This window comes from Anas acuta, chromosome 10 (genome assembly GCF_963932015.1).
Source record: "Anas acuta chromosome 10, bAnaAcu1.1, whole genome shotgun sequence".
In the NCBI taxonomy this organism is placed as follows: Eukaryota; Metazoa; Chordata; class Aves; order Anseriformes; family Anatidae; genus Anas; species Anas acuta.
The window spans coordinates 14,183,346-14,204,795 of record NC_088988.1 but is presented as its reverse complement, the minus strand read 5'-3'; the positions used below and the strand labels follow the sequence as shown (position 1 = coordinate 14,204,795).

The window sequence follows — 21,450 nt, the reverse complement described above, 5'->3', positions numbered from 1 at the left end:
CTCAGCCTAGCCTGTGAATTCAGCGGATCACCTGGTCGGAGAGAACATTTCGCCCACACAATTCACACTCTTCTCACTTCCCCTGTGCTTTAGAACCCCACAGCACACTGTCATCACACTGACATCCTATATGGCCCGACAAGACAGACAATAAATAATGATATTTGTGTGTGAGTTCATGCACAAAAAGTGAACACTCTCCTTTATGCATTTTACAGTTTTTTGGGGAGCCACACCTTATCCTTAGGCCATGAAATCTTCCCCTCTGGCAAAATGACAGAGGTAACAAACACAGGATCTGTCCTGTTCTGGGACGTTTTAATCCTCTAATTATATCCTTACAAAACAGATACCTGGGGCCAGTGGAAAATAATTCTGTTCTAAGGCCAGAACCCACACCCAGGTCTGTAGTATATTACTGCTGCTTGCAATGTTTTTTTGTCATGTGTATGTGGCCTACTGTTATTCTGCTCTCTCTAATAAGTTTCCTTGATAAAAGTGCCTGTGAGCAAACTGGAGGGATATGCCTTAATTTAGTATGCAGTGGTACCTGTTTTTGCACAGTTCTAGGACCCTTTTCCAAACAGACATGTAGAAAGCAGCTGGCTGTATTCCATCTTGCATTAGTAAGTTTGATTGGCTTTTTTGTAACTGTGACTTAAACTCATTTTGACTAAATAAAGCCTGGCCTTTAGAGAAGAAGTCTTCTGTACCTTTTTAACGGACTTTGGGATACAGACAAAAAGCTACTGTGGGCTCATTGGAGTTACTCCTTACTCAGGTCAGTGTGGAGGTGGGAAGAGGGAGGTCCTCCAGTGGTAGCTCAGAACATTTGCTGGTCTCAGTTATTTTTTCAGCCTCATTAAGATGAAGTTAGCATCTCTAGATATATTTCTTTTTTTTTTTTTTCCACCCATTGTTTAAAATCAGCATGTCAAGCTCAGCACTCCTTTTATCCAAACACAGTTACCTTGTTAATCCCCATTCTTCCATGACAAGCCTTTCTTGCATCCTTGGGTGAAACTGGATTCTGTATTCAACTGTTACACTTGAGTTACCAGTACAGTACTGTACAGGTGTTGACTTCTATTCAAGAAGGCATTTAGCTAGGATGATGAACCCATACATCTGTTGTCTTCCTATCTTTACTTGGCAATGATTGCTTCGGTAGTACAGACCCCTAAGGAGTACAGATACCTCTTCCTTGACTTCTGCTGTGTACTGCCTGTAGCGTTTGATTAGTGTCGGTGCTGATTGCCATGATGCTGCTTCCTCACACTGTGTCTGGGGTGCTAAGCCTTCAGCAGGTGCAGCTAGCAGATGGGCAGAGCAGGCAGCCGAGAGTGGTCACGACCTTTTTTGCTCCAACAAAATCTGCCACCAAATGTTACTCAACACTTGAAGTGCCTCTCTTGACAGGTAAAGACTGGCTAGGGCAGCGATGTAGCGAGAATACTGAAGATGAATTATGAAAATGGAAGATGGAAACAGATAGGGAGCCTTTTGCTCTAACACCTGCACTAATGATAATGCATATGCAGACAGTAGGGATGTTTTAACTGAAGTGGAATGAGCTGCTGGTTACAGTCCAGTTCTTAGCATGAAACATCCTGTTGACAATGTTAGCACAAAGATCAGTGGCAGAAGACAAAAAAAAAAAAAAGCAATTAAAATATTTTTGTAGTCCCTTCAAGTGCTGTGTCTGCAGGTCAGGACTCAGAGTAAGTGATACTGGGGTTCTGTGGACTTTGTCCTGGTACTGTTTAAGATGCATTGGATCTCCTAAAAGAATTTAATCATTTTCATTTTTTGACCCTTCTTTGCAACTTAGCACAGACATTAGTGAGATGAGAAGGTACAGACCAACTGGATGTGCGGTTGTTTGATAAGCTTCCTTGCGATTCTAGAAATGGAATTGGGAAATGTCTAGTGTATTTCTATCCACTACACTTCTACAGACTGCCTACTATTTTGTAGTCAAGTTCATAACCTCTGCACAGCTGGTAAAAGCTATCAAATGTATTCTGCTAATTATTTGTATAGGTTAGTCCATTAAAGAGCAATATGTAGTATTGAGCTCTGTCAGCAACTAGCCTGTGTATTATAAACACACCCACAGTACATCATGAACTGCTGTAGTTTTACATAAAACTAGCACCAAGAGGATCTTCCTTGATAAGTGAGGAAGTTGCATGATCTGTCATTAGTTTCCTCCTAACGAGAAACAACTATCGTCAACCACATCTTTAAACTCCCACGCCACTGTGGATATTGAGATACTAAGCTCGGTTTATTTTAAAGGTCATCATGTGAGATCTAACACACAATTTCTAAACTATAAACAAAACATCACTCCACAAAAGGAAAATGCAGATTATCAAAAGTGAGTGAAACTTAGCAATGTCTAAAAATAGATTCCAACCTCCCTTTTCTGGCTTAAAAACATTAGCAATTATGCACAAAGTTTGGGGTTTTGTTGTAAGATGAAGTTTAGGTCTATGTGAAATAACATATTTTATGTAATACAGCAACATCCAAAATAGGCCAAGTGTTGTAAGTATATGGAACATCCGCTATGAAGAATTTACTAAGAGAACAAACATGAAAGATGGGGCAGACAGGATATACCATAAACAAAGGGTAGAAGGTGGGGAGGAGCACAAAGCTGACTGACCCATTTTTCACAAGAGTAGAGGAGAAGATGAAGTGCATCGTTTTTGTGCTTTTTGTGCTCCCTGGGATACTAGAGGATGGATGTTGTAAGGGAGGAAGAAGCTGAGGGACTCAAGAGTGGATTGAATTTCATAATCATGACATGGAAGAAAGAAAAGCTTTTGTATAAAGCAGCTTAAAGAATGTATTGTTGGACAAACCAGTGAGAAGAAAGTTAAAACAGGGGTCTGGAAATGGGGTTACATGAAACTGTATCAGTAAGATGATTTACTCTTTCCCTGAGTGCTCGTATTGGTGATTTAAATGTGTTTCTGAGCTGCTGGTAACATCCTGAATTCAGAGTTACACGCTATAGTTAGGGGAACTGGGACTTACTTCCTTGTGTATGATTCTGGACAGCAGAGTCTTTAAAATGGAGATCAGTGTTGTTCCAGGTTTTTGCTAGCTGACTGTAAAGCTTTAGACTGAATTACTAGAAAGCATGAAGTGCTGGGTAAATTAGCTGGATTAAAGTAACATATTTTGGATCTAAGTTCTCACAAACTTAAGAGCTATTTAGGCTTGGAATTTTGCTTCAGGCCTTTTTCTGTTTGAAGTTTTAAAATTGTGTGCTTAAAAGGAAGGAACTGCTATCCAGTACTTCAGGGGGACTGCGTGAGATTGCTCCTGAAATGTATTACACTTTATGGAGATTGGAGATGAACCGAGGGATGCCAAAAAGGAGTACTGAAGGAACATCAGTTAGGGGAGTTGGCATCCGTCCTTGAATCTCACAGGTGTACTGGCATGGCACTGTGTCTGAGCTGCCAGTGTATTCCTGGGACTAATTATTCCTGAAACAACACACACTTCTCAGAGACACTCAAAGCTACTAAATAAGCTGCTATAGGATTTAATTCAAACATGTAAACACTTTCTTTCTTAAAAAGTTATAACTAAGGCAAGGGACTGTGAAAGCTGACTTGACACCCATTCTGAGCTCTTTCATTGAGCTATTCAGACTCACCGGTGCTTTCATCCTCTTATAGTTGTATTTGCTTTGGTACCATAGGCATAGTATGCTTTCAAGGCTCACATAATAGGCTGTGGTTCATATCAAATTACCTTACCAAATTCTTGCTTTCTGCTTCTCAGTGCAACCTCCATTGCTCTTTGCCACGTCCACTGTGCCAGCAGAGATGCTTGCTTATGCTTGCTTTTATTTCTCAGGGGAATCAGTTCCCTGGTCTGATTCACTCTGGAACCCTACAAGTAACTGTAGCGACACAATAGCAAGAATGGCACTTAGTCAAGCAAGGGTGCCCAAGAAAGGAAAGTCCCTAAGAAGGGGAAATGGGGACTGCTGAAATCAGCATTCGTCACCCAGGAAAGGTCAGTACAGCCTCATTAGATTCAGGCCCAGAGAATCTCTCTTGGCAGGCTAACCTTTGCATTTGTAGGTCTTATTTATGTGCAGGGTTCTAATTAATCAAATCAGAGTTGTATTTTTTTGCATCAAATTGTTGTTACAGGTAGCGTAACTCACGGTGACAGTCTGAGCTGAGTAAGAGCACTGCCCCTTGGGAAACAGTCTGCGCTGCGAGTTCTGTGATTCCTGAGAACAGCTCTGACGAATGTTATTTCCATGTAATTGAAGTCGTATTGTTAAAATACCAGCTAAGATGACTGGCTACTGGCAGAACAGCTAGGCCCAAACAGATTTCAGAGCCGGACTAACGTCTCAAGTATTTATTCCGTTTTGTAGGATGTCATGCATCCCTGCAATGAAATATGCACTGCAAGGGTTTAGCCAGCTACAGCTAACGTGGCTGCTTTATAGCGAGGCTGCTTCTGCCTGTGTCAGCTGGAGCTCTGAAAATGCCTACAGCGTGCGTACACACTCAGTCGCAGTGGGAGGACTTGGTGGCTCAGTATCTGCTTTCTGTGACGGTGAAATAGCTGTAGTTCTGGTGGGCTACACGTCCACTGTGATGCACATGGCAGCAGTCTGAGTGATGGCAATCTCCATTTCTGAGGATAGATGGTGATTTTAGGGAAGAGATTTTAGGCAAGACCATGTCATTTAAACCCTAGATGTGTTATTGCTTCTTTCCAGTCTGCTGTACAGATCATGGCAGCTGACAAACAACTCAGCCAAGTGTAGAATCTAAAATTGAACACCGTGTTTTTTCTCTTTGTGCCCTCCCCCTGTGATTTCCTGAGAAGGAATATCTTGAAATAGCTACTGAATCCACAGCACATTTGTAAATGTTTGTTTAGGGAATTAGCGCTTTGGGAAAGGTTTGGATTAGTGCCTCTCTAGGCTGAAGTCCCCTGCCTGTGGTTCAGTACAGCGCACTCAAGTCAGCGTTACCCAGGGCTGGTGGAGTCAATTCTAGAGAGGTAACCCCGGACACCTCTTCCTGCCCCCGCGTCGCCCTCTCAGTTCTGCAAGTGCAACTTGCACAGCTGTTTGGCTAACTAGACTGGGGAACTGCTGCGGGTTAGAAACAAGCCAGCCAAATAGTGCACTTATTGGGTGGATTATTTTTGATAACCAAGGGCCACAGCCACCAGAAGCGCTCTCATTCTCATCCGGGATGACTTTGAACTGGGCTGTGCAGTTCCCGGGCTCTCCAGGGCCCCACAGTTCACATTACCAGATGCTTTGGCCAGTGTCTCACTCCTAAATGAAAAGATGAAAATAGATACTTTTTCAACACAGAAGTGGCAGCTGTAAGTATTTAAAGGGTAGATATTGGCAACTACAAATGAGCTGTAATGGGAGCTAAGTGGATACTCGCATGGCTAACAGACAAATAGCATTCTTGTACAAAGTGAGTTGTCTTTCCTGGCAGTAAGGCAGTCGGAGTTGTTTCTTGACCGTGTAACAGATGCTGTGCCTATTCTGTATACACGTAAGATATCAGCATTTAGTATTTTGGGGGGTCAGTCTGCAATAAACAAAAGCTGTGGCAATTCACGATGTGGACAAGCAATCATGGTTTTCTTCCTGCAGCAGTTTCTGAGTTAACTGGTTTTAATTGTAAAAGATTATTTTTTAAAATAGAACTGCCAGAGGCTGAACTTTACAGATCATTAAAATGTAAAGACTTTTTTCCAAATGGTCATCAGTTTCTCACTTTAAAGAAACTGCTATACAGTCACCTAACCCTATGATATTTCTAGGGTTTCCCTAGGTGAGATTTTGCTCCTTTCTTCTTTAGCTAAATCATGGCATTCATTCACTTTGTTTCAGGGTATTAATAGCCATGGTAACCAACTATCAGTGAGAACCTTGTCCAGTCCCCAGAGTAACAGGAGCCAACAAAAAGGAACACTTTTCTTTCATTCCTTTCCGATGGCTCTCTGATCGTTTGCCATGAAAAGCAGATTATTCTGACAGAACCAGGTTAGGGAGTGGCTCCATGTGAAGTCAGATGGGCAGATCTGAGAGGACTGGCAACTACAGGCGGTGTGAGGGAGTTCACCTCTTAATACAGATCAGCTGCACAAGTCTGACTGTGTCTATAAGTTCAGCAATGCTCCTTCTCTGTTCCCTCTCTGATCCAGGCAGAGAAGACAGATGCTCTGTTCCCGAGATGACTTGTGAGACGAGTTCTTTCAAAAAAAGAGGCCAATTAAATACTCAGTTTATGGTCCATATGATTTCTGAATGATAAACTTGAAGTTCTGATTGCTCTAGACAGGCAAACGAGTTTGATCCTTTGCTTTACTTGGCTGTGAGCGAAGCCAAGGTTTGCAGAGATATCCTCCACACTGGACTGGTCCCAAAGAGCATGAGGGATGGAAAAATGTAAGGAGAGGCAAAGGTTCAGCGGAAAGAATTGAAAGAAAACTTGTTCCAGGATCCACGCTAACCATTTTTCAATTATCTTTGATGCTCTTCCTGAGAACCTATTATTTTTTAAACTCAAAAGATGATGACATCTTCCACGCAAGACACCTTTATGTCTTCCTGATGAATCCAGGTACTTCTTGGAGCTGCTGGGATAGGTGACAGACAAACTAGATGTTGTTATCTGTGGATCTTTTAACATGTATTTGGGAAAGCAAATCAACTTTATGACATTATTCACTCATAAGCTCTAGTGCAGATTGGCAAAAAAAAAAAAGTACGGTTGGTTCCAGTCTCCATATTCCTACCACATCAAAATAAGCCTAGATAAGATAGAAGTTCCTTTAAAAGGATTTATGTATTTTAGTTTTTATCTGACTCCTGTCTCCATATTTTTGTCTATAGAATAATAATAATAAAAAAAAAAAAAACAAAACACAAGCTTGCAGAGTTGCCAAGAGTCATTTCTAAAGGGAACGATTTGAGAGGGGTGGAGCAAAACAAAAATGCCCTTGTTTCGTAAACAAGCATATTCTTTGGAATCTCTTTGACAGCATATAGGTTGGTCAGTCTGAAAGGTACTCAGTCTAGTCCCCCTGCCCTTCAGAAAATATACCGGGCTCTGTCAGTATCACTGGAGAGACAAAAATGATCCATAAACAGACTAAGATTTAGGGATTACCTCCTGCCTTACGACAAAACAAGTACTGTATTATATGGAGTAATAATTCAGTCCAGTATTCATAAAAGTGGGGAATGAGCAGCTGCTTAGCAGTTCTTTTCTGAGTGTTTTAGAGCCTTTAAAAATCTGTCTGTGAATTTTCCCTTACAAATGCCTGTATTGTGTAATCTGGTTTGGGAATAGGCAAACACACTGGATCTTGGAAGTCTGTAAATTTATGTGTGGTTATAAAATAGTCTGCATATTTCAATTTCTAATTTTCCAATAAACTGCAAGAGTCAGTAACAACAAGCTTGTTCATAAAAATGTTGTATGCAACTGCAACAGCGTCTGGGGTGGGAGGGAGGAGGAGAGACCCCCTTGAAGACTAAGCAGAGTGAGCTTATTACAGTGTGATTTCAACTGTGTGTGATCCTTTTTGAGAGGGCATCTCCTTAGTCCTCATAAAAAGAGCTTGAGTTATAGATAGATAGGTTTTTTGTTTGTTTGTTTTTGGTTTTGAAGAAAAGGACAACATCATGCAGCTCATGCACAGACAAAACTGCATCAGATTTCCCTAGGAATTCTGAATATGCAGCATGGGGAGATCTGACCCTTTACAATTTTTGAAACTTCAGTAAGAACTCTACTACACAAGCTGTGTGTAAACAAGCCCAGTTTGGTACTTTAAGTAAATGGTCTATACTATGAATTTGTAAACAGAAAACCGGAGTATACAGATGATAGGAATAAGGGTGATGGTTTTGAACTAGGAGGGTAGATTTAGATTACATAAAAGAAAGAAATTCTTTACTCTGAGGATGGTGAGGCACTGGCACAGGTTGCCCGGAGAAGCTGTGGATGCCCCATCCCTGGAGGTGTTCAGGGCCAGGCCGGATGGGGCTTTGGGCAGCCTGGTCTAGTGGGAGGTGTCCCTGCCCATGGCAGGGGGTTGGAACTGGATGGGCTTTGAGGTCCCTTCCAACCCAAACCATTCTGGGATTCTGCATATTTGCAAGCAAGACACTGAATTCTACTCAGGCTGTTTAAATGGAACCCACAGTTTCATTTTGAAATAGTTTTATTATTTAAAGGACAAGTTTTGCTGCCAATCTTTCACTAATTCCTTTTTACTTCCCAAGAATTCTCCTTTAATTGGCTGCCTAGATAAGTAGCAGAAACATTTTATGTTCCATCAGCTTGGCTGCTGTAGTTTGATGAACACCTTTTCTGGTGTCAGTGTTCCTCAATCCCCAGCTATTCATTTCCCAGATCTCTATCACTGTCATAGTTGCAGCAGTACAATCTTTTATGACATTTTGGGGTAAAACGGATTAGGGAATTGATGCAGGTTAAGAACATGCTCCCCTCCATGCCCCCTTCCAGCAACCTTCTGAACAGTTGTTCTGGGGGAATGAGGAACCTATAACAAGGGTGGTTTAAGTCAGCACTGCTGACAAGAGAAGTATTTGTCAGACTGTGTCCTATAGATGTTTACTACCTGGTTGATTTGGATGTCCTTGACGTTAGACTTCCCAGGACAGCAAGCCCAAGGAAGCATTAACCATGCCCATATGTTCCAACAAAAAAAGGTGAGCTGTTAAAGGGGGGAGCTGCCATTATGGAAGCGATGCGGTGTTCCTCTAGCTGCCCCTGGTGAGGCAGGGCAGCCTGTTGGATTCAGCATGAAGATTTGTGCACACGTGTACAGCGTGGCCTGTCCAGATGAATGTGTATTCTCGTCGCATATAGTTGTTGGTTTAAAAAGCACAAAAAATCAACAAGTCTGAATAATTTAAAAGTTCAAGTTCCATTTTCAGATCTGTTATTGGAGACTACGTCCCACTGACTTGTAATGAAAGACTGATACATTCCTAAGGCATTTTGGAAATGAAACTTAGTTTTTGGAAGAAATTTATATACTGTAGACAATTTTACTCTGGCAATAGCTAAGACCCTACTCCTACAATGAACTTCAAATGGTCAAGCTTCATTTCAAAGCAAAGTTGAACAAACTTGGTGGTTGTCAGAGTTAGTTTATAGGTTAATTAGGAGAAGCATTTTGGATTAGTGCATTGTACCTAAAAATCAGAAGTTGTCTTTCATGTTGAACATAAAATGGATACAGTGATTTCTTCTCGAGCTGCTGCCTGCCAATTTTACCATCTCTGAAGTGGAAACATTATAGAATTAGTGACTGAGCTGCAATTTAAGCCATATTGTTTTTAATTTCCTTTTGCTGTTTTAACTAAGGTTGACTCCTGATAAAGGTTCTGAACCATGTGCAATTTCTCAGTCTTCATCAAAATTTTACTTTACCAACTTTGTCTTTTTCAGTAACAAGAAACAAAGTTAGTTTACATAGGACAAGATTCTCACCGTAATCTTTTTTTAGAATTGAACTTTTTCCCCACAACTTCTGAAGACAAAACACTATGTGAGAAGTTGACTACTTTCATCATATTCCAGCTGAGAACAGAAATAAAAGTGCCAACAACATCACAAATAAGCCTATTTCTCATAAGACGTACAGCACTTTTTTTTTTCTTTTTCTGACAGAAAGTGTTCAGATGAATATCCAAACTTTTAGATGTTTATCTGAACTATACCCACATTTTTAACCTTTTGTAGCTCTTGCTTATATCTGAGACAAAAAAAATACATCTATCAGAGCCATGGCTTTGAACAACAATCATCCCTGGAGGACAGATTGTTTTCAGAGTTACTGGTATGAATTGTGGGGAAGGGGATAAATCGATGAGTTGTTGTCCAAGTGCTTTAAAGATTCTCTCAAAGGGAATACGAACTTCAAGCAGGTTTCAGTCTGTTTTTCCTGATGATTTACTATTGCTTATCATTTATTTCTAACAACGGTCCTTTGAAGTGATTATCTTTCTCTTTATTGAATGTAACTCATATCTGTGAAACTAAGTAAGGTTAACAAGAGAAAATCCAATAGCAAATAGTTCAATTGCCCTGGTTTTATCACTTGCAATAGACCTCAGTAGTTACTTTTCAGACTTAATTTCTCCTAGTTTCTCTCCCTGTTGATCTGCCTCATCACAGGTTTTCTTCTAAAGTCACTCTACAGGAATGCATTTGCAGCACTTACCCTTGAGATAGCATCTGTTCACTTATAAACTTGTTCTGGGTCCCTTTTACAGGCATTGTGCCTTGGCAGTGTATGGGGGCCTTTTGCTATTGCCCCGTACAGGCAGGCACGGTTACCAGTACCACTCATGTACTTGCATTTCATGACGCAGAGTTTGGCATCAGCACTGGCTGAAGATGTCCTTGGTCTGCATTGCTTATTGCAGCCACTACACCACCCCTGAACGGTTGTGCTGACACAGCTTTGCGTGGGGCCACGCTTTGGATCGGATCAGGGAACTTACCTAACTATATCAATCTCTCTCCCCTCAGATAAAGAATAAAGCTGGGTTGGTTCCTTGGCCTATCTCACAGGCTGGTCTGACAAATGGTTGTGCCAAAACAGGTGAGCTGATGGTGTGCTCCTAAGGTGCAGTGAGAAGGAAGAAACCCTTTAGCTGGTATTGCCTAACACCATATCACCATATTCTTATTAGTCTCAAAGTACAAACAGACGTTAATATTAAATTTATTTCCTAGTATTTGTTGTAACTGCAACTGACCTTAATGGCTAGGTTGCTGATTTTAAGTATAAAAGAATTAAATAAGAAGGTTTTGAGACATAGGTGCTGTAGTTTATCTTGTAGCCTACATTCATTTATTCATTCCAATTGATTAAAACGTCGTTAGAGAAAGATCTATACTTAATATATCCAGTTGGCATTAATGGCAGCCTGCCTAGCTGGTGCAGATCAAAGCGTTGCCTCTTCTGCTAATTATTGTTTAATTACTAAGTTAATATCGTCTTGGGTTTGTTTTCTGGTACAGTAAAGAAACGTTTAAAACGGCAACAAAGGTCCTGCAAATGGGGTCAGGTCTGGCTCTGTTCCCTAGATTAGAGTATGCTCTGGCACACGGTCAAATTGAACTGATTCCAGCGATTTCTGCACTCTGTCTGACTTGTGCTGGCTTTTCCTGTAAGTCTTGTAGGTCAGAAACCTGTGCTTGTGCATTTGCTGCCCCCCATTCATTCTCCACGGTTTGTTCTCTGATCCAACCTGCAGTTACCCCAACATTTTCAAAGCTTTTGCTTTTCTCTGTCTATGCTGAGGAGCAGGGCAAGCAATTAAAATGTACATTGAAGCAGCAGGTTCATCCTTATCAGTACCTTACTGACTTTTTTTGGAAGTGGGCATGTTCATTTGGTACAAATTACGCTTTTTATGGAGAGGGTGTGTAGAAGGCACAGCAGTGGAGGAACGGAACAGAAAGGGGCTATGTGCAGAGCCTTTCACATGTGTTTTGGCAGGTGGGTTGTTGGTGAGGAAAACGGAGGTGACAAAGGCATGGCCAAGGTACAGGATCCGTGTGATTTTTCATCTTTTTTCCAGTTTTCAGGTCTGCGTTCAGAGGGAGCTAAGGAAGAACTGCTCTTTAAGCTAACGTGGCTGATTTTCACTGCAGCTGCAGAAGGGGTGTTCACTGCTTTGCTTCTGTAAGCTGTGTAGGTGGCTGTGAGAGGCAGCCACTTCACCAACCCAGCAGCAATCAGACCAGGACATGCATCCGCAGCCCCGCAGGCAAAGGCGGTAGGCAGAGCTGAGCTGAGCTGAGAAAAACCTGCTGCTTCCACAAGAAAGTGATCCTGTTCCCACCTTGTACTGCCTCGGGCAGAAAATTAACACAGCAAAAGTTAAGTGAGGCTTTTTCATCTGGTTTAGCAAGTTAAGTCCATTCTCTGATGGCCAAATGAAGGAGAGCAAGCAGTAAACCCTCCTTCCCGTAGCAGGGAGGTGCAGCTAACTCACTGCACCTTTGGTTCCAACTAACAACTTAGAACAAGTCATGCTGGGTGATTTGTGACTTACCAGCTGAAAGATGTCACCGTTCCCTTGTCAGAGGCATCAGATTTAGCGAAGTTTTGTCCGTTTAATTTACTAGCTGCCATATTCGTGGACCCTAAAGCTAATTATAGTTTAAGTCACTATTTTGTGGGCTACGATGCTCGTACACAGATGGTTAGCCACTGAGTGTTGGACAGCTGATGGTCCCAGGGGCTCTCTCTGTAGCCCTTTATATCAAACTTGAGTGAAACCGAGCGAGGTGAGGTCCCTCCCCTGTGCCAGCCGTGCTACCAAATAATGAGCTATTCAGGGAACTGAGACAAAAAGTTGCTTTCTTTGGAGAGCTGTTTTTAACTGGCTCAGATCCCTGAGCTGACTTACTGCGCAGTGCTCACATCAGCACAAATCTCTGAGCAGCTAAGGGCTGCTGGAGAGGCAGGCTGTGGCAGCTGTGCATTAGGTTGGTTTAAGGTGGTGTAGAAATATGTCCTACATTGAGGCAGAAAAAATATAAAACTTCTCTTCAAAAATAATGTTTTTCTTGAGTGTTTGAGACACTATTGAGAAGTGCAGAGAGATTAGGTACAAGGAAATTTAAATCCTACACTATTTTAATATAACTTTGGAGTTATATTTGGGCCAGTTATATTGAAATAGATTTCCCAAATAGAAATACTTCCCACTCTTTTGTTTAAAGACCTGTCATTCTGGTGATTTCATGGGTTAATTAGTTCATTTTCTCAAATGTATTTCTGGGATATTTTCCCTTTAACTACTTTGACCCGTAACCCCATGTTCTGAGAGTTACTTAACCTTTGGTCTTGTACAGTTTACTGGCAATCATTCCTTTCCTTTTAGGATCTTTCTTATTTGTGATTCTCTTTGCAGTATAAACCACATGTAGCTACTGTTTCCTACCATAAAGCCTCAAATAGTGAATTGATATTACATTTAATTAACAGAAGGATTTTAGGTATCTCACAAAGTTACGGACACCATGAACACTGTACATTAATACCAAATGTTTGATGTGATTTACTGTAATAGATTTGTAATCCCAGATTAAATTCATTTTCAAGGATTCATCAAATGTATTTTCCGACTAAAAGGCTGCTATAGGAAAGAGTTAACATTCCTTGCATATACTGTATGAGGTTCTATGCCTTAACAAGCTTGGATTTCTTTCAAGTTTTACTCCAACAGTAATATTTCTTGGCTTGCAATTGTTTTCTACTCTAAATCATTTTAAAGCTTAATTTTAAACTTTTACAATCAATTTTATAACAATCTTGGTATAATTTATTAGGGCATTCCCAATGACAAAAAAAAAAAAAGAAAGAAAGAAATCCAGTAAGACTGTTTTTAAGACTCTGAATGTATATAAATATCAACTTTGAGACTATTTTTAGTTTGATCTTTTGTCTGATTCACTGGTACATACCAATTGTTTTGTACCAAGCACAGTCAGAGCCTGGTAGCCAGTTGAACTGGGTTTACAACTTTGGAAGCTGCTAGACGAATAACTTTCATGTGCTGTCTTGACTGGAAAAAGATTCATTTCCAGTTTATGGTCATACTGTGGCAGACACACCCCTCCCTTTGTGATAATAAATGAGAGACAGTATTCCATGATACAGATCTTTAATATATTGACTGGTTTTGGAAGGTGCCACTGTAGAAATTTCATAAGCACAAAACACACAGTTTCCTAATACAGGTAAAACTCGGTGCAAGCAGTTTCCCACTTGGTGCCTCTGGTGTTTTAGAAGGCTTTTCCTTTTAATGGTTCTCGAGCAACTGTATAAACCCAGAGGATTAGAGGCTGCCTGCAGAAGAGCACCAAGAAGGGCAGCTGTTGCTCTCTTCAGCATTTTTCTGCTGAGCAAAAGTATCTCAAAGCCATCAGGACAGCTTAATGCCACTACATGCTAAAAAAGTCATGCATTACAGTGATTGTGGGTACATACAGTCCTGCTGACTACTTCCTGCTGAATCCCTGCCCAGCAGAAACCGCTTCATGGCTGATTGATTGCTTCTTGTTTTTTAATTGAGCAAAACTGGAGAAGATGCGTATGTTTTAATTCAAATGGAAAACTAACTAGCAGATTCCAGAGGCTTCGCCTTTTCTTGTCTGTGAGTACATTTAGCTCAGCAAAAGGGCTTAGTAAGTTAATGAAGAGATTTGCAGGAGGGACTAGCACCTCCCTGTATTTTATACTTTTATATGTTAGTTTATAAATACTGAAGTATGTTTTCCAAAAATAACTCGGTCCCATCCTTTTGTTTGGAAACCTGTCTTTTTGGGTGGTTTTATGGGTTAATTAGTTTCTATTTTTAACTGGATTTATGGGATATTTTCTTTAACTGCTTCAACCCATAGCCTCCTACTCTAAGAGGAACTTAACCAAAAGCATACTGTTACTCTGCACGCTGCTGCTAAAACACACGTTATTCCTCAGGATCCTCCCTTTGATTAAAATCCTTTTCTCTGCATGTTTCAGAAACCATTTTGGACTGTTCAGAACAAGGCTTGAGAACGGACATGTGTTGTTTTATTTCAACAGGAAGTAGGCTGACACTGTCCCAATATCTATTATGGCCAGCCGATGTGCCGAAAACATCTATTTACAGGGACAGGCTTGCAGTCATACTACTGTAAGCTTTTGAAAGCATTCCTTTGTAGTCCAACCTTAGACTTTAGGCTGAATTTCAGGTTTTACCTCTGTTCCTGCTGTCTGAATGGCCGACCAGATGAAAGCCTATATAAATGGCACCTATTTTGATTCATTTATATGCTGTGGTTCTGCAGTGGGCACTCAGCAGTGCGAACACACATGTGCATTTACTCATCTCCTTACATTACTGTCCTCTTCCAACATCTTCCTTTTCCAGAATCTTTATCCATAGCTTTCTAACATTGCCTTAAAATCCTTGTATCTACTGTCTGCCTATTTTCTTTGTTTACAATAGGATAAAAGGTAGATTGCATATTAGCAGTAGATATTTTAGATAGAAAAATTATCCATCTTTTGATGTTTTACTTGGCTCTTATTCTGTAAAAATACAAAGAGCAAGAGGAGAGACAAAAGTGGCAAAACAATGATTTTAAAGCTTTTTTTTTTTTTTTCTAATAAGATGAATTCCCTGATGGAGTATCTTTCTTGCTGTTTTTTTTTTTCTTTTTTTTTTCTTTTTTTTTTTTTTACATTTTTCCTCAAATGTTAATCTTAAATGTTCTTTTCCTGATTTTCCCCCCGTTCTCTTAAGTTTAGCAAAGGCTAAATTATTTTTAACCTCATTGTGTCCTTATCAAAGACCACTCTACTCTGCCATGCAATAGGTCTGAGCTTTTTTTGATCTTCACGGGTTTTGCATTCTTTTTCCTCCAGATATATGTTTCATAGCAGGCCTTGCTTCAACTCTGGTTTGTGTTAATCTTCCATCTGTAGAAAAGCCTTTGAAGATGGCTTGCAGAAGTACATGGCATCTTTTCATCTCCACGTTATTGGTTGAAGCTGTATCAAATCCACTCAGGCCAGAATCTGTTTCCAACCACTAGTTCAGCAGCTACAATATAACAGAGACATCTCCATATCTGGTACCACTATAGCAAATGCTGGTCTTCCTGCTATGGAGCAAACATCACTGGAGGACCCAGTGTAAGGCCCAGGTTCATTTATAATTTACTGCTTGAACAGTGAGTTTTGTTCTTTTATTTGGTGGTGTCAGCCCAGCATTCTTAACAAACTCCATCGCCCTCTTGTCTTTAGGGAACATTATTTGTGAAGGCCAAAACATTTTGCTGTGCTGCTGCTCCCTCATGGATGTAACATAAATAGTATGTAGAGGTTTTCTAGTATTCTTTTTTTGACTTCCATTTACTTTCTCCTGAGGTAGCTTTTAATTTTGATATAGTGCCTTTCATTTATGGATCTTAACCTACTTATTACCAATTACTTGTGTTTGTTTTTTCATGGAGATGACTTTCCCATTGGGTTACCTTCTCTGTTTCCCAGTTGTTACTACCATTCTAGATGCAACTACTATGTTGTTTCTAGCTAAAACCTAGAATAGAATTATTTACCCATTCTATTACTGTCATAATGTCAAATTTAACAAGTTTAACATGTTCTCTTACCAGTTTTCCTAATCTGAAAATATTTGTTCTGTAGCTTATTACTAGTTACCTCCTTGTGGCGTATTGGTATTATTCCTTCTTAATGTATAGGAGCACCAGGCCCTGGCCAGCGAAGGAGTATGCAGTAGGTCAAACATTTTGCATTTGCTGACAGATGATTTGTGACATGCTCAGTGAACTCAGCCTGCATATTCACACGTTTATGGCCTTTTTGATAAAAGCAAAAAGAATGATTATATAATTTGTTTTTGCTTGCTGACTAGATGACATAAATCCTTGGGATAAGATCTCTAGTTTGAATACGTGTTAGAAATCCATTTTATTTGAGCATTCATTGAAACTCAGTTGTTTTGTTCAATATAAATTAACAGCTAGCCCATTGCTTATGCATATCTGAGAAACAAATATATAGGACCTGCAAATACAGCCCCCCAAAAAAATAATATTAGAAGTGTGAACATCTACTAAGTAATATCCTTCCAGAGCTGACTGTGATCACAGTGTTAATTGAACAGCTCCTTCTCCAGCTTGGAAGAAAACTAAAGCAGTATTTAATCAGTTCTGAGTTTTCACTTTTCTGCTTCCCATACATTTTTAATAGCAGTACCTTTATCTCACAGTTCAGTCTTGCATAAAAGGAGCCAGAGGACCCAGCAAAGCCTATGCCTGGGAAGGGGTTAGGGTAGAAAGATAAGGACCAGGGCCAGCAGCATGGTGTCAGATAACTGGCTGTAGTGAGGATTGATTCTGTGACCAAATCAAATAGTTAAACCTCCCAGCTCTTGCTCGGTCAAAGAAGCATCAACCCTCTTCTATGCAATCTGGACAGCAAGCCAGGCAGAAACTCAATCAACTCAAAACTGAGGGGCAGGAGCAGTTAATGAAAACTCTTGATGACGATGCCAGTTCTACTTTTATTCTAATGCAAAGCAAAAACTAAATGTAAACCACCTGGCTGGGCTGCTCGACTTCATACTGGAATGGATCGCAGTACAAAAGACACACAAGCACCTGCCACAGCTGGGACATGGCAGTCGTGTTCAACACCTGTTGCCTCTCAGCTGAAAGCTGTTGTATCCAAATTAAGACACTGGGTCACAAAGCTCGTTAGGAACAGACCAAACAAGTGGTGTGAGCATATGTGATCTGACGACTGCAAAATGGATCCAGTTCCACAAAGAGAAAAGGTAGCAGTCCAAAATCCAAACTACCAAGGAGCCTTTCAAGCGTTCCGCGGCACTAGAGCCTATTGTTTTATGTTGGCTTAGGCTGACCTGAGTCAAGGACAAAAGTGATTTGCACAAGGCTGAGTCTCTCACTGAAGAATGAGCCCATCAGGATTCATACAGGCAGTACACGTGAACAAAAACAGAGCCATATCATAGGATTATCATATTCTGTAGAGATCCTAGAAAACTAGCAAGAGGCTCAGAGACGGGTTCCATTTTCCTGTGATAGTCGTGTGATGCTTCTCCTTTTCCAGCACAAAGAGAAATACCAGCCCAAATCACCCACAGTTAGGCTGCTTGGTTGCTCAAGCAATGTTTAAGAAAATTCCAAACTTTGGAGTCCTAATGAAGAGGCATGTGCTATCTAAGTTAAAAAAAAAAAAAAGAGACAACAAAATCTGTATTATCATCACCTTAGAGGGAAGCAACAGCAGTGTTTTAGATGACTACATAACAAGCAAATTAATTATGCCCTTTGGGAAAGTCTGAAAGTTAGCCTCTAAGAAACTGGAAGCTTGGAACTGAACACTTGTTTTCTATGTCCCAGTCCTTACCTTCTGCTGGTAGCAAACCTTCAAAAATGAAAGTTAAAATATGCAAAAGTAACTAAAATGCCCCCTTAGACTTTGTATCAAGCCTAAGAGCTTTTATGAAACCTCATTCGTGTTTCCACAAATATTTATCTTATGCAAACATCACTGTGCATTAAAGGAGTTTGTTCTTGTTCCGGTAGCAATCTCAGTTGTCATCTGATTTCACCAACAAACCACTGCAGGCTTTGTAATAAGACTCTAAGGTATCTATAAAAGCAATCTCTTCGGAAGCAAATACCTGTGCCTGGAGTGTCCTTATATATTGATACCAGTAAGTAATAACACAGCTGATAATTTTATTTGGCTTTCACTTGATGATCTGAGAGCAAAATGCTACGAATAGAAGTTCTGCAGAGAGAGCAATGCAACTAGGTGCCAGGTTTCCAGACCCTCGGCTCTTTTTAATGTGTGATGGTAACTTCCAAATGGGGGGATTCCACCCCGCTGTGTAAAACTATGGAAATATATAGCAGCAACAAACTTTATGAAGTAATGTCTGCTTTACATGGCAGAGTGTTAAACAAACAATAAAGCAAAGCATTGATTGTTTAATGTAAAATACATATTGAAGAAAAATCTACTGAAATGTACTAATAAGGCTGCAGGAAGTTTAGGGGGGCAGTGAAACTTCCCGGGGAAACCTGTAAAATGGTTAAATGAGACTCTATGACCTCATTAAATTTTTATGTAGGTGTGTTTTTGTCAACACACACCTTGTAGGCAACCTTTTTTTTTTTTTTCACTTCGTGATCTTGTTATTACAAATGCCCCATTGATCAAATGCTGAGCACGAGATCTAGATAGGAGTGTTGCAACTGAACAGTCGTGGCATGGTGAGTCTGAAAAGGATGGCTGCAAATTTTCCCAGAAATCTTAAAATTTATCAAAGTTCAGTCAAATTACTCCCTTTTACTCCATTTTCTCTTACCATGTATTCTGATGCCTGAATTAGGACAACTCCTAATTTTCCTACAAAACTTTCCAGCGCTCTGCAATCTACTTTTGTTTTTGTTTTCCTTTTAATTCCCCAATGGCAGAAGTTTCACATTTCACCCAGGCACTGGTAATTAGCCAAGGAAATTATTTAAATGCCAGATGTCACATATTAAATATAAATAACCTATGACCTTGTGTGCAGAATGCAAGCCCCTTTTCTATATGACTGCTGAATTTAACTTCCCCAAACACTGCCTCTATGCTGAAATAGTATCCGTCTCCTACGTAACATGGTTCTGCATGCTTAAAAAATTGATTTGACTTGTTAGCTGTGAGAGAAATAAAAGCTGTGATATTTTGTTTTTATGCCATTTGCAAATGAGTGCAAGTGTCTAAGGATATATTTGCAACAGTAAAAAAAAAAAATCTTTCTGCACTCATGCTTTTTTTCAATAGTAGCTGTAAAAAGCATAACCGTCGACGCAGCCAAAGAACACTATCTGCTGATTCCAGAAGTCTTTCTCTGTGCTTTCTCATCTGCCCTTTCTATGCCACGCTGGTGTGTGTGGCTTCTAAACAGGTCCAGATTCAACCACGAAAGGGAACGAGATCAAGCATCTGAAATACAACCTTGTGCATTATATTCTTAATTCGAGTCTGTTTGGTTTATTGAATCATGCAGAACGAATGCCTGACCATGCTTCTTCCAAAGCCTATTCTGGCTACAATTGCACAGCTGGGTTTGATTTGCTGCCCGTAGGAAGGGGGGGAGGAATCCCTGTTTCTCCAAGACAAATACAGATCTTGGGATGTGGCTGCAGCTCCAGAATTCCTTGCTATCCAGCATAGGATGATGTGTGGAAAATAAAACACGGCACAACGCAGCCCTCAGGTTTTTGGAGCCGAGAGTCACAACACGCCTAGAAAATAGCCCCAGTTTGGAAAGGATTCAAATACCACAGGAAGCGTGTTCGTTCCTTCTCGAGGCACACGCAGTAACTCCAGCTTCTGACCAGATCAAGGTGTATCCCCATCTGGATGCAATAACACAGCCTAAAAGCAGCAAGGACAGAAACCACCTACAGATATTAGATGAATAAACAAAAGCACCCCCTCACAAAAACACAAGCGAAATAACGCTGCCCTCGTTACCACCGCTGGTTCAGCAGTCAGCGGTAGCAAGCTAATGCCAAATCAGCCATCCACGCTGTGGACCTCAAGCGCAGAGGTTGACCTAAGTCCCTGGAAATTGATGTAAACCCACGTCACTCTTTTGAGGGCCTCTGCCAACTCGCTCTCCGTCACGCCCCAATTACTCCTCAGCTCCATGGAAGGGGGTTGAAGGGGTTTTTCTTTTTACAAATTCAGCGCAGGAAGGACGTGGATTTTGGTGCAGCAGGACAAAGTAGAGTGAAGAAATATGGTGAAGAAAAGACAAAGGAAGGAGGGTATCACTGGCAAGAAACAGTAATTTTGAATTCAAAGAGTTGGATATACCTGATTTTGAAGGAAAAAGCCTTATGAAGGTTACTGCCTTACTTCCTACAAATTCTGTAAATCCTTTCTGTTAGCTAGATGGCCACGAGATAACCGATTGCTCTATTTTATTTCAGGGTATGTGGTCTTTTCTCCTTTTTACCAACAGCTATAAGTAGGACTGGAACCACTCCCCAATGACCCGCAGGTATCATAGCTTTCTGAGTGAGTATCTGTCTCAAACAAGGGAGAAAAGATTTGTTTTACAGTCAGAGGAAAGGAGCAATAGTGTACATTTTTAGCTTAGCCTGCTGATTAGAATTATACTCAGAGCATCTCATCAAAGAAACGGGATCAATGCTTGTTGTGCTCACATACCCCCTTATGCAAAAACAAATTTGGTTGTATTTTACTCCAGGGACATGCATAATGAATTACGTGCTGGTGTAGCAGAACAGGAAAGTACTACAGTTACTCCACCTGCTGTAACCTGACACAACCATTATTTAACAATAAGATGAATTCTAATTTATCTGCTTTGAAAATCAGAAAGATTACCCCAAACTTTTAAGTCAAAAATTATCTGTTATCCTGAAACATTTCTCAAAGACCTGTTTTCATTCAAGAATGAAGGCACGAGGGCTTTTTTTAAGCCTTGGTTAATCCAATTACACATTCTTTTCCAGCTTGTCTTGCTCCATGACCTTGGATTTAGAGGTATAAAAGAGGCAACAGACCAAGGGCTCGTAAAGAAGGTTTGGGCTTCCTTTAGGAGAGGGAGTGGGCTCCCCTAGGAGGAGCATCAGCCTTCAGTTTAAGCACTGCAGGAGCAGTAGCTGCAGTTGCCCATGGGTTTTATGTACAGAAACAGCTTGTGGTGCATGGGAAGTGACAGCAGAAGGGATGGCGCATTAGAGGATTAAGGGAAAGGCAAACCCCCAGCAGCTTTGTACTCTGCGCCACATGGAGCAG

The 21,450-nt window shown here is 40.6% G+C and overlaps 1 long non-coding RNA gene across 1 annotated transcript; it reads right to left on the bottom strand.

Moving 5' to 3' along the window:
• Window positions 1–18,374: 18,374 nt before the first annotated feature.
• Window positions 18,375–20,647, bottom strand: LOC137861996 (uncharacterized). Its single transcript, XR_011099992.1, has 3 exons — window positions 20,500–20,647; window positions 20,155–20,354; window positions 18,375–20,055 (listed from the first exon to the last, which is right to left on the bottom strand). It is a non-coding gene; the product is annotated as an uncharacterized lncRNA (long non-coding RNA).
• Window positions 20,648–21,450: the final 803 nt, after the last annotated feature.